The 11,561-nt window shown below is 33.4% G+C and overlaps 1 long non-coding RNA gene across 1 annotated transcript; it reads right to left on the reverse strand.

Moving 5' to 3' along the window:
• Nucleotides 1-8,913: 8,913 nt before the first annotated feature.
• On the reverse strand, nucleotides 8,914-10,983 carry LOC115979062. The gene is made up of 3 exons (XR_004088935.1): nucleotides 10,862-10,983; nucleotides 9,902-9,986; nucleotides 8,914-9,219 (listed from the first exon to the last, which is right to left on the reverse strand). It is a non-coding gene; the product is annotated as an uncharacterized LOC115979062 (long non-coding RNA).
• Between the last annotated feature and the right edge of the window lie 578 nt (nucleotides 10,984-11,561).

Raw genomic sequence — 11,561 nt, forward strand, 5'->3', positions numbered from 1 at the left:
TGAGACATTTACAAGACTCAGAGAGTGAAAAACTTACAAACTCTTTTCAAGAACATGCATTGAATATGTGAATAGAGAGTTTACTAAATCACTCTGACAGAAGCACTCACACCTATTGTGGTTAAAACATAATGTAATTGTAAAAGGGAGGCCAAAAACCAAAATGTAAATAATAGCCTCCAACTATGGCATTCCTTTTTCTTCAATTCTTATGTAATTAATGTTATTTCTACAAAACTTCAAGCTGTGTGAATGAAGATCATATTAATTTTATCACTGTGAGCATCACACAAATTATGAGTAGCCAAAGGGAAAAAAATCAATTATTCTACAAACTCCATCAGTAAAATTCTATCAAACAGAACACAAAAATTCTACCCTCAATAGACCTGTTAAAAACGAGTAATTGACAATAGAATACCCAATTCAATGCTCAAGCTCAGGAATTGACGACTTTCGTAGATCTGAGTGGTAAAGAATACTCACAATTCTTTCAAGAAAGGATGTTTGTAGAAGTCTGCGTCAATTCTCCCTGTCAACTGGTTGTGATCCAAGTACCTGAGATTGAATCAAAGAATCCTTTAGAGTATATACCAAGACAATTTCCTGCCCATGGACATCAACAATAATAACATAATCCAACAACGCATGTATACAAAAATTTTTACATTAAGAAAGAAAATGCATTCCATTAATTGCCAACTCAAAGATGCATGCCAGGACAGCAATGCAAGTTCTGCGTAGGTAAAACAAGCCATGGAAAGTCTTCAAAATGCATCTATATTTTCCACATTTACAAAGGCAAAAGATTAAAATCTTAAGTCATAATCTAAGAAGTTCAAGAATTGGGCATGAAATACAAAGCCATGGATTAATGAATCATCTAAACAATGCATGTAATGGTACTGAAGTGAAGGTTGCATATCCTAATGAAGGCAGCAACGAAGACACAAAGTTAGGAAGATTAGTGTGGATCATTTGGAACAAACTGAAGTGTGGCAGACATTCCCATTAAATTTAATTATTATCATTCTTACTGTTTCATACACTGCCTTGGTTGCCAATAGCAAGCAAGCAAAAACAACAACAAACTTAATATTACAAAATGTAAAACAGCATTTATATATATCATAAGAACATTATGTCAAAAGGTTAATTATATCACTGCCTTACTCCACATATATTGACATGGTTGGAGATAACTAACGCTATTAGATCACTTATTTGTAGAAGGTTGATGACATGGCCATTAGATTTATTACAAATCAATGACTTATAAAAGTTGTAACTGTTTCAAAGTTATACCAGATATAACTTGAACTCCCTCATATATATATATATATATATATAAGTTAATTAAAACGAAAATAAGATTAATATGTCTATGAAGTCAATTATGCATAAAAATTACATGACCTTCTCAAATCAAACCAAGTCTGTTGATGAACAGTATCTGTATAAGTGTATTGAGGTATTATTCATAAATTATTTTGGTCCATAGTTTGTTGACTATAAAGTATTTCTGTCGTTGGGTAAGTTTAGCTATATTTAGTAAAAGCGGGGTTTATTGAGCCTAATGGGAATGCTCTAATGCCAAAAGAACTTATATAGAAATATGTAAAATAAGTTTGTGTTTTCCCTTATACAGATTATCACAATCTATTTGAAGACTGTTTTTGTATTTTTTTTATTTGTTTGCCAATTTCAGATTGGTAAGAAAAAGAAAAATGAAATAAGAGAAATACAACAAATTTAGCTAGTTACAAAGGTTAGCAAATTGACTAATATCCCACTTCAATCAATTTAAGATCACCTATCGAAACTAATATATGTAAGGAGAGGATTACAATATTAAAATAAACTATTTGAGGAAGTGGCCAAGATGAGATGATGATATCTCTAACATTTCAAATGACGGCAACAGAAATGAAATAAAGATATGTTATATGCAATTTGCACTTTATTCTTTTGGCAAAACCAAACTGCCCAATGAGAAAGACATATGGGACTTTTCAAACCCATAATTAATATCGTATATGGAAGCAACATGCTTTTATTGACTTATACATATATATGAATAGTTCACATGCATATCGTATTTGAAACAACATACTAATTTCTTACTACTGTGAGTTTAAACTTGAAACCACCAATTATTTCCTTTCTCACACTTTTTCTTTTAGGGTATGATATCAACTTATCACTGAACCAATGAATCTCAGGCATAGTAAACATTAACCTGAGTACGTAATTAAAACTGTGTTTTCTAAAGCAACTTCAAGAAGTAATGACTACTGACAGCTATAATGTCCCCTAAACCGTTACGATTGTCCTCTTCATTTTAATATTAAAGCCGTAAAGTAACGTTTAGACTTAGAAGGATTGCTATGGAATTTCAAGGATTACATATTATGATTGGGCTTGGAACTTAGAAACCACTTCTTGTTCCAAAATCCAAATAAAGGGGATAAACTGTTCGTAGCTTTGATGAGTTATAAAATAAGAATGCCGCATTGCCCCCCCCCCCCCCATTAAAAAAAGTCGTAAAAGGAAATTCATACCTACTAATTGCTTGGTGTGAGTTAAGCTATTGGTCAAATCAGTAGGGTCAAGCTTGATAAGATTGTGAATTTATATTTAAATATTTATGCCGTGGAGCATTTCACTTAATTAGTATTTTTTATATGGCTAGACCACGTTGGTTGACACAATAGTCACAAACACATTTAGCCCAAAAAGTGAAAAAGGTCTCAACACACACCCGGACTTTTCAACACCAGCCCATGGGCTGAAGAGTCACTCGTAGGCTCATAGCGAGTGCCTTCGGCTTCTTGCCTTCATTTCCAAACAAAAACAAATTAAAAACAATATACAAGACGGTCTTTGTTACAATATACAAGACTTCCCCAATGCAATCATTAGGAGAAAAAAAAAAGTTGTTTACATTTTTAACATTTATATACGCATTGATTTGTTGATTATAGATTAAATTTCTTTAATCTCTAATCCAGTTAATGAATTACCTTATTCACTCATTTTGATTTATTGATAGGATAATTATCTATAAATGTTAAATACTATGCCGAAATAGTTTTCTAGTTTCACTTTAGGTTCCATCACTTTTATGAATTGTAGAGCAAAACTTTCACTACACAATTCAATGCCCCGGATTCAATAGGACTCATAAATCATAACCTTATTAAGCATCAACATATACTGCAAATCGAGACCGAACCCCTTCTTCCGAAACTTTAGTACTATAGTTTATACAACCACCATAAGTTAGTCAATTTTTATTTTTAATACAATAATACTAGGAGTACTATAAATTTTATCATATAAATTTTATAAACCTATGTATGAAGATTTAAAAATAAAATAAAAAATTAATTAAATTCAAATGTAACTCTCCAAGATGAAGCACATGGGAGATGATGGAGATGTGGAAATTCTAGAAAAAGTGGATACAATACGCAAACAGTTGCGAGAAAAAGAAGGAGAACTTGAAGATTTAGAAGCTTTGAACCAAACATTAATAGTGAAGGAGCGCAAGAGCAATGATGAGCTGCAAGAAGCTCGAAAAGAATTAGTTAATGACCTGAAAGACTTAGCTAGTAGTGCTCATATCGGCGTTAAGAGAATGGGAGAACTTGACAGTAAACCATTCCATGAAGCAATGCAAAGAAAGTATAATGAGGAAGAAGCAGAAGACATAGCTTCAGAGCTATGCTCATTGTGGGAGGAATATCTGAAGGACCCTGACTGGCATCCTTTGAAAGATATTACAGTTGATGGGAACCATCAGCAAGTTATAGATGAAGAAGATGAGAAATTGAATGATCTGAGGAAAGAATTGGGTGATGAAGTTTACAAGGTTGTGACAGCAGCTTTAATGGAGATAAATGAATACAATCCTAGTGGGCGGTCTATAATATCAGAATTGTCGAACTATCCAGAGGGAAGAAGAGCTACACTTGAAGAGGGGGTCATGTTTATATTGAAGCAATGGAAAGTAGCTAAACGCAAAAGGGGAATGAGTTGAAGGAAGTAATATATCTAAGTCCTCTAACGGAACAATGTAGTGGAATTTGGGAGACATGTCACAGAGAGATGGAATAAGCTGCCCGCTTACATGATGGTGGTGGGTGTTCAAGGCATGTGTTCTCTGTAATTTACTGTGTTTCATATCGGAGGGATGTTCTCTACAAGTCTCCATTGAACAACTTGTTGAAAGCAACTGCATAGTTAGCATTCTTCTTGTTCAATCGATGGGAAACTTGATGGAAAATCTATTTGAAAATACAGTGTAGCCTTCAATCTAAAACTTGTGTTCTAAAATGAACTTATTTTCTTCCCCAAAAAAGTAAAAATAAAATTAAAATCTATCAAAAAAAAAATTAAAAATTTATTTATTATACTGTAAATATAGTACCATTTGCATTCATTGTGATTTTATATAAACATTTAATTGTAAAATTGGTAGTAGTTTCAATATTTTTGTTTACATTTTGCAGAAGTTCGTTTACACTCGTCTTATATACAAATTCCCAAATAACAGTGACTTTACTCATAGTTTCACCTTCTCAAGAACCTTGACCATGACTCCATCATGCGATTGTACACCTCTTGGGTTGATATCAATCGTAGAACGTTCAACTTCATCTCCGAAATGTTCACTTCCGGAACACTCAAGAGAGTAAGTAATCACATGACCTTATTCTATTTTCCTCTATTTTTGTTTTAGAAGGCGTTCGTTTAGAGGGTTTGTATTACCAAACTGTTAATTTTCAAGTGTAACTTTTCAAAGGCAACTCTTCATTACATACATAAATGGTGTTTCATATTCATTTATGAAGGAAAATGAAAGTTATATGTCTTTTACAGCATAAACAATGTTTAATACCATAGGAGAAAAAAATCACAAGATTCTTTCAAGATTGCTAGTTGTAGAATTGGGGATTAGTTGTATACTGAAGGTGATTTTCCTGGAACCCTATAGCAAGCTCATTCAAGTGGGGGCAAATATAATCTTAAAGCTAACACATTAAGTTGTCCCTCTAACAACTTTAACTTGGTTCAGTGTTTTGGAAACTGAGTGCACCTACATCCATAGGTAATACCAACTAAAAATATCTACTATTATTCACTCCTCACATTATATTCAACAAACCCATATCATCATGCACATCTGATCACAATATTAGTTAGTTTGATTGAAGCCATTACTTGAATCATTCTAAGACTTTACTGCTCTTCATATTAGCTGCATTTCAAGGCATTGAGTAACAATAACGCATAGTACCATTTTTCTATAACTTTCTATACGCTAGTTGGGCATGATACAGCAGCAGCCAAAGTTCAAATACATTTATTATAAGGAATAATAGTAAAATTAATAAATAAGACAATATTAATCACAGATCGCTAAAAAATCACTAAATGCACCGTTTTGCCTTTCATTTCAACAGCACGTTTCACACACAAAAGAGCCTACAAATAGAATTCTCACACACAATTGATTGTGAATACTATAATGAGCTTGAGAATATCTAACAAGCAAACAAAAGAAACAAAGATGAGTAGAAAGAAAAATAGGTACAATGGGCATTAAAATATATATTCCTAAGATCAAAATCATTGTTTTTTTTTTTTAGGGAAAAAAAAAAAGAAAAAGAAAAAAGAGAGAGACTAAGAGAGTTTTTGAAGAAAAAAGAGAAAAAAGAAAATAAAACTATGAAAGATAACATATATATATATATATATGTGTGTGTGTGTGTGTATGAGATGACAGAAAAGATTATCAATATCATCAGTAAACCACAAGTCTATTTTTATTTTTAGTTTTTTATAGGAAGATTGTGAATTCTTTATTCATGACAAGTACGATGGATTAAATCATGAGCCAAAGCTTGCTCAATAAAAGGGAAAAAAGTACAAATAGAAGATTGAAGGAAAAAAAAAAAAAAAAAAAAAAAAAAAACTATAGCTACTATAGCTATAGTGCCACTTGATACTATAGCTACTGTTCAAAACTAGGAAAAAAGAAAAAGAAAAAAAAAAAAAAAGAAAAGAGACAAAGTGGCTCACTAAACCCAAATGGCACTATAGAGGCATTGCATTTTTTTTATTTTTTATTTTTTATTTATTTTTATTATTATTATTATTTTTTATATAGTTAATAGAAATAGATACTTCTCACTCCCTCTAATTTTCACTAAGCACAAAAACTCCACAAACTGAGTTACAAACACGTGCGCTAAACTCTTGTGCCCATTCTATGGGCCAATACACACATATTGTTCCACTGTTGCTTCACCAAATGTCTTCCCTTCTACATTGACACCATTAGCAATCTAACCATTACTAAACTTTTGGTGGGGTTGCCTTTCTGTCTCTTCTTTTCTACAATGTTAGTGCCTTTGAGTTTGATAGGTAATAATTTTTCTCAATCCTCCTCCTGCTTCTAGGTTCCCAAATCTAAGAATTCTAGTACTTTAATATATATATATATATATATATATATATATATATATATATATATATTCTGTTTAGATATGGAAAATGAGATACATGGATATAAGAGCAACCACAATCTTGCAAAATACAAACAGTAAGTAATTTTTCACATTTTGACCAAAAAACGACCAACATTTGTGGGTGTAAAATTGTGCATAAATGCACAATTGCTACAATAACCGTGCATATATGCATAGTTATTGTAGCTTTGCATATTATTATTTTATTAATTTCCCAATTTGGCTCCCTTTTTTCTCTCTCTTCTTGCTTTGAAACAAACTCTGAAATGAACTCGGACTTTTCTTTTCTCCCTCATATTCTTACTCTTCCGTTACAGACTCACACCAGTCAAGAAAGTATCACCCAAATACAAAAACCCCAAAACTAAAATTAACAATAACCTATTAAGTGGGCCATGTGTACCACCATGGAAATCTTAGGGGCATGGTCAAAAAAATTGTTTGGGCGTATTATTCAAGCCTATTTTCAATCTTTATCAAGCCCATTATTTGTACTAAGCTTATTTATCAAAAAAGACAAAAAATAAAATTTAAGCTTGGCTCTTTAATAAATAAATAGACATAAACAAGAGATTTTTATCAACCAAATCCCAGCTAGTTACGTTCACAACAATTTGGGGAAAATAGGTATTTACTCTCACAACAATTTGATAGCCATTTACCCCTAATTTGAAAAGTATGTAGTAAAATGCATATGTTTTGAAGTTATTTACCAAAATGCGGCTATTTTGAAACTTGGTGTAAAACTTAATATCTTCAAAAAAATTTAACTAGCAAAATATGCATGAAAGTTTTACCTGTAACTCGATTTTGTTAAAATTAAGTTTAAAAAATAGGGGCATTTTGTTAAATAGTTTCAAAATAAGAGTAATTTGCTGCATAGTTTGTAAATTAAGAGCAAATGCCCATTTTCCCCCAACAATTTTGGGGTCTACTTTTTCTTTAGTGTAGATTCAAAAGTTCCCCTTGCTAGTTTATCAAATAAGCCAAAAAATAAAATTTAAGCTTGGTTTCTTAATAAACAAACAAACACAAAAGAGATTTTTATCAACCAAATCCTACATATTTACATTCACACCATAAATTTGGGGTCTACTTTTCCCTAGTGTACATTTGAAAGTCTCTCTCGTTCAAGGTTGCTTTTCCTTTTGTATGTTCCACAAGTAGAGAGCTTGGGTGCCCTACACTCATTGGGTATCTTCAATTGATGTATTCTTCTAGATTTTATTTATTTAATAAATTGGTAATCTATTTGATAATAGCTTTGCAGCTTAATTGGCAAATTGTGAGGTTTCCAACACATGGTTTTTGAGAACCTCATGAAGCTATACAGAAGAATTAAAACTCTATTGGTGTTTTTGTAACTTATCCAAACCCTATGAGGTGGTTTTGCATTTTAACCTTCCTTAAAAAGAAACATTTCCATGTCCAATGTTAACCCCACTAAACTTTAAGGGGAAATAGGGCCATAAAGGAGGTATGGTGTTAATTATTTTTAGAATTAGAGAGAACAATGTTATTTCCTAAAGATTGAGTATAATAGCTAGGTGTTGTTCTTGTCATTCGGCTTAAATTTTTAATATTATTGAAAATATGTTTTTAAGGTATTCATTAACAAAATCGTATAAAATACAATTATTTTAAATATGGCAGTAAAGTCATTCTTATAACACATCCTTCCTTTTGGGATTAAAAATGGATGGCTTGAGATTAAAAAAAAGGTTAAGTAAAATGTCACAAAATCTCAAGAAACTAGATTCCCAGATGTCCCCCACACCAGGCCACTATTTATGAAAAAACTCAAAACCCAGCTGTGAAATCGTACTTAAGATTAGTCCAGTTCAAGAAGACAGAGAACACAACCCAATATTTGCACTAATCCCATTAGATGACCTGAACAAAACCATAAAACACAGGCACAAAAACTGTCCCACAACCATTTTAACTATATATATAATGTGCTTCCATCAAAGTGAATTAAAGAAGAATATCTAATTACATAAATTTAGAAAACAAACAAATCTTGATAATGTTTTCATTATTCTTATAGCTGGGTTTGAGTAACTGTATGACCTCATAACAGAGAATGCATGATGCAAAGCAATGCTTGATAAATTTATTTGTGAGGAAATTGGTGATGGTGGGTTTGGTAACATGTATAAATGGAACATTAATCATGGGGTTAGGTCCTACGCACTCCCAACTGTTGGTGTTAAGGAAAGCCATAGTTGTGGGAAGTTCAATATCCTTAATCCATGAATATATTCTTCCATGCAAATCCTTAGCAACTATATCCAGGTCTTAGATATGGAGAGCATCTCTTAAGAGACACAAGCATATACAGTATCAGCGCTCATGTTAATATACAAAAAAAATACCCACTTATAGGTATCTCCCAAAGTCTCAAGTGCAAAGAATGTGGGTTCAGGCCAAGGAATTAATCAATAATATGGATTTTTCACATCTGACTTGAGCTGTTGACGGTAAAATCCAGTTGATTCAGCATGTTGTTTAACACACACACAGAATGCAACCCTGCTCAAGTAAAGTGTAGTATAAACAAAGAGCAAAATTTCTTTAAACAATAGCTCTTTTCTGTAATAAGAAAAGAAAAAAGGTTTATTTACAGTCTATAGCACAAATCCAGATCAGCTATTTGCTTTATCCCGAAGAAGTGCTCAACCTAGAAGATGGACAGAAAATTGCACTTTGTAATCAGTGCAAGCAATACGGAAAGACAGAATAAAATTAACGATACATAAACCCAGATGGAATGCTATTGAGCAGAACGCATGATTCTTAACCTCTTTCTTTTTCATAGGAAAATCAGCAGTGTTGAAAAGGATGCAAATGCATACCTCTAGTGACCTATTCTCTAACTTTTAGAAATGTGAAGAGGTATTTTTAGCTTGTAATATTCACGAATCTACAAGTTGTCAGGATTGATATTAGTAAACTAAGAATTTTTTTTTTTGATAAGTGAAAAAATAAAAATAAAAAATAACCACGTATTCCCTTTTTTTTAGTTGGTAAGTTACAACCACACCCAGTAGGTGTTAAAAGTTAAACCTCAACCAAATCCTCCAGCTGTCTCTTACATTGGAAGAAGGTGCCATTTGAGCCAGAGCTAGGGCTCATTAGCAGCATTCTCCTGTTGTACACTGGGCATCTCTTGATTTTTATTTTTATTCTTTTCCCCATGAAGCAAGTCTCGTGAAATCATTTACTAAAAGAAAACTACAACCACCACCACTAAAACCGTACTAATATATGAAACTTAGAAGGCTGGGTACATACTTTTTTATTTTCATGGATATAATAAAATCAAGGATAATATCACAAAATAGTATTAAGATGTTACTGACCTTTCTATCACCAAGCATTGGTGTCAAGCCCCCAGGGAAGTCCTTCTCAACAGTAGCAAAACCACTTCTAGGATCACTCGTTTGCCTGGTAAAAAAATACACACAAAAAAGAAAGAATAAATATACCAAGTAAACAGAGGTTAAAAATTAAAAAATGTTTTTTAGACCATACAGCTACAGACTACTCATGCTTCACTAATTCAAAGCTTTGATTAAGAAGAAAGCCTTCGTTGGAGCAATGCAAAACATAAGATGTGTTTATCAACCAAATATAAATACGAAAATCATTGCGTTCATTGGAATAGCAATAGCCTTATTCGTTTGAGAGCAAAACATGCTCAGGGTGTTGAGCATTATGCTACCTAGATTAAAGTGAACTTTTGTTTGCTAGAACACGCTCTCTCAAAACGATGTATACTCTTTCAATTAATTTTTAAAATGTCCAATTTCCTATCCAAAAGAAAAAGAAAGAAAAAAAAAATCATACTTTTTCACACACACACACATATATATATATATATAACATTAATTTTTTAAGATTTAGTATATTTTTAGAATCATAATTTTATATGACAAGAAATTCATACTTCATTCCATCTCGTCAACCATTACCAACATCATCAATTCATCAAATGTTTGTTCAGAGCCGAAATTGAACATTCCCTATTAATATAGTTTCTTTTTCTATATTTGATTTATATAAATAAAAGTCCAACTGACTGATCAACTCCCATATTCGTTTTTTTCCTCACTTCAATTACCTAGCAGCCACGCAATGGCTTGCAAGAACAAGCTTTCCTTTATACCATAGTAATTAACGGAAATTCAACAACAAGGATAAAGATTATTGCACAAGAAACCACATAATTGATATCCAAAACTTAACCTTATGATGATCTTCTAGCAGGTATTGACACCAAATTCATGCAAACTAGAGAGAGAGAGAGAGAGAGTACATACGCTTTTTACCACCGACAGCCTTGTGAACCAGCCTTCTCGGCGATGGGCTCGGCGGCGTTGGGTATGGGTTCGGCCTTGTCAGCGTTGGGGTCGTCGGCGCTGGGCTGGTCTCTCGGCGTCGGCGTCGGCGTCGGCGAAGTTTTTTATGGAAGGATTTATCTGACGAAAGAAAAAAAATTAGGGTTTATCTGGAGATCGGATGGAGGGTGAGGGTTGAGATCGGATGGAGGGTGAGGGTTGAGGTCGGAGATGGAGGGTAAGGGCTTCAGAGATGGAGGCTTGAGAGATGGAGGCTTGAGATCGGACGGAAGTGATGAGGGTGAGATCGGATGGAGCGTAGAGATGGAGGTGATGAGGGGTCAGATCGGATGGAGGTGATGAGGGCTTCAGAGATGGAGGTGATGAGATGGAGGCTTGAGATCGGACGGAGGTGATGAGGGTCAGATCGGATGGAGCGTAGAGATGGAGGTGATGAGGGTTGGAGAGATCGGATGGAGGTGATGAGGGCTTCAGAGATGGAGGTGATGAGATGGAGGCTTGAGATCGGACGGAGGTGATGAGGGTCAGATCGGATGGAGCGTAGAGATGGAGGTGATGAGGGTTGGAGAGATCGGATGGAGGTGATGAGGGCTTCAGAGATCGGGTGGAGGGTAGCTGATGGGTTGGAGAGATTTTTATTATTAATATTTATACTTCCCCT

This window comes from Quercus lobata, chromosome 3 (genome assembly GCF_001633185.2).
Source record: "Quercus lobata isolate SW786 chromosome 3, ValleyOak3.0 Primary Assembly, whole genome shotgun sequence".
In the NCBI taxonomy this organism is placed as follows: Eukaryota; Viridiplantae; Streptophyta; class Magnoliopsida; order Fagales; family Fagaceae; genus Quercus; species Quercus lobata.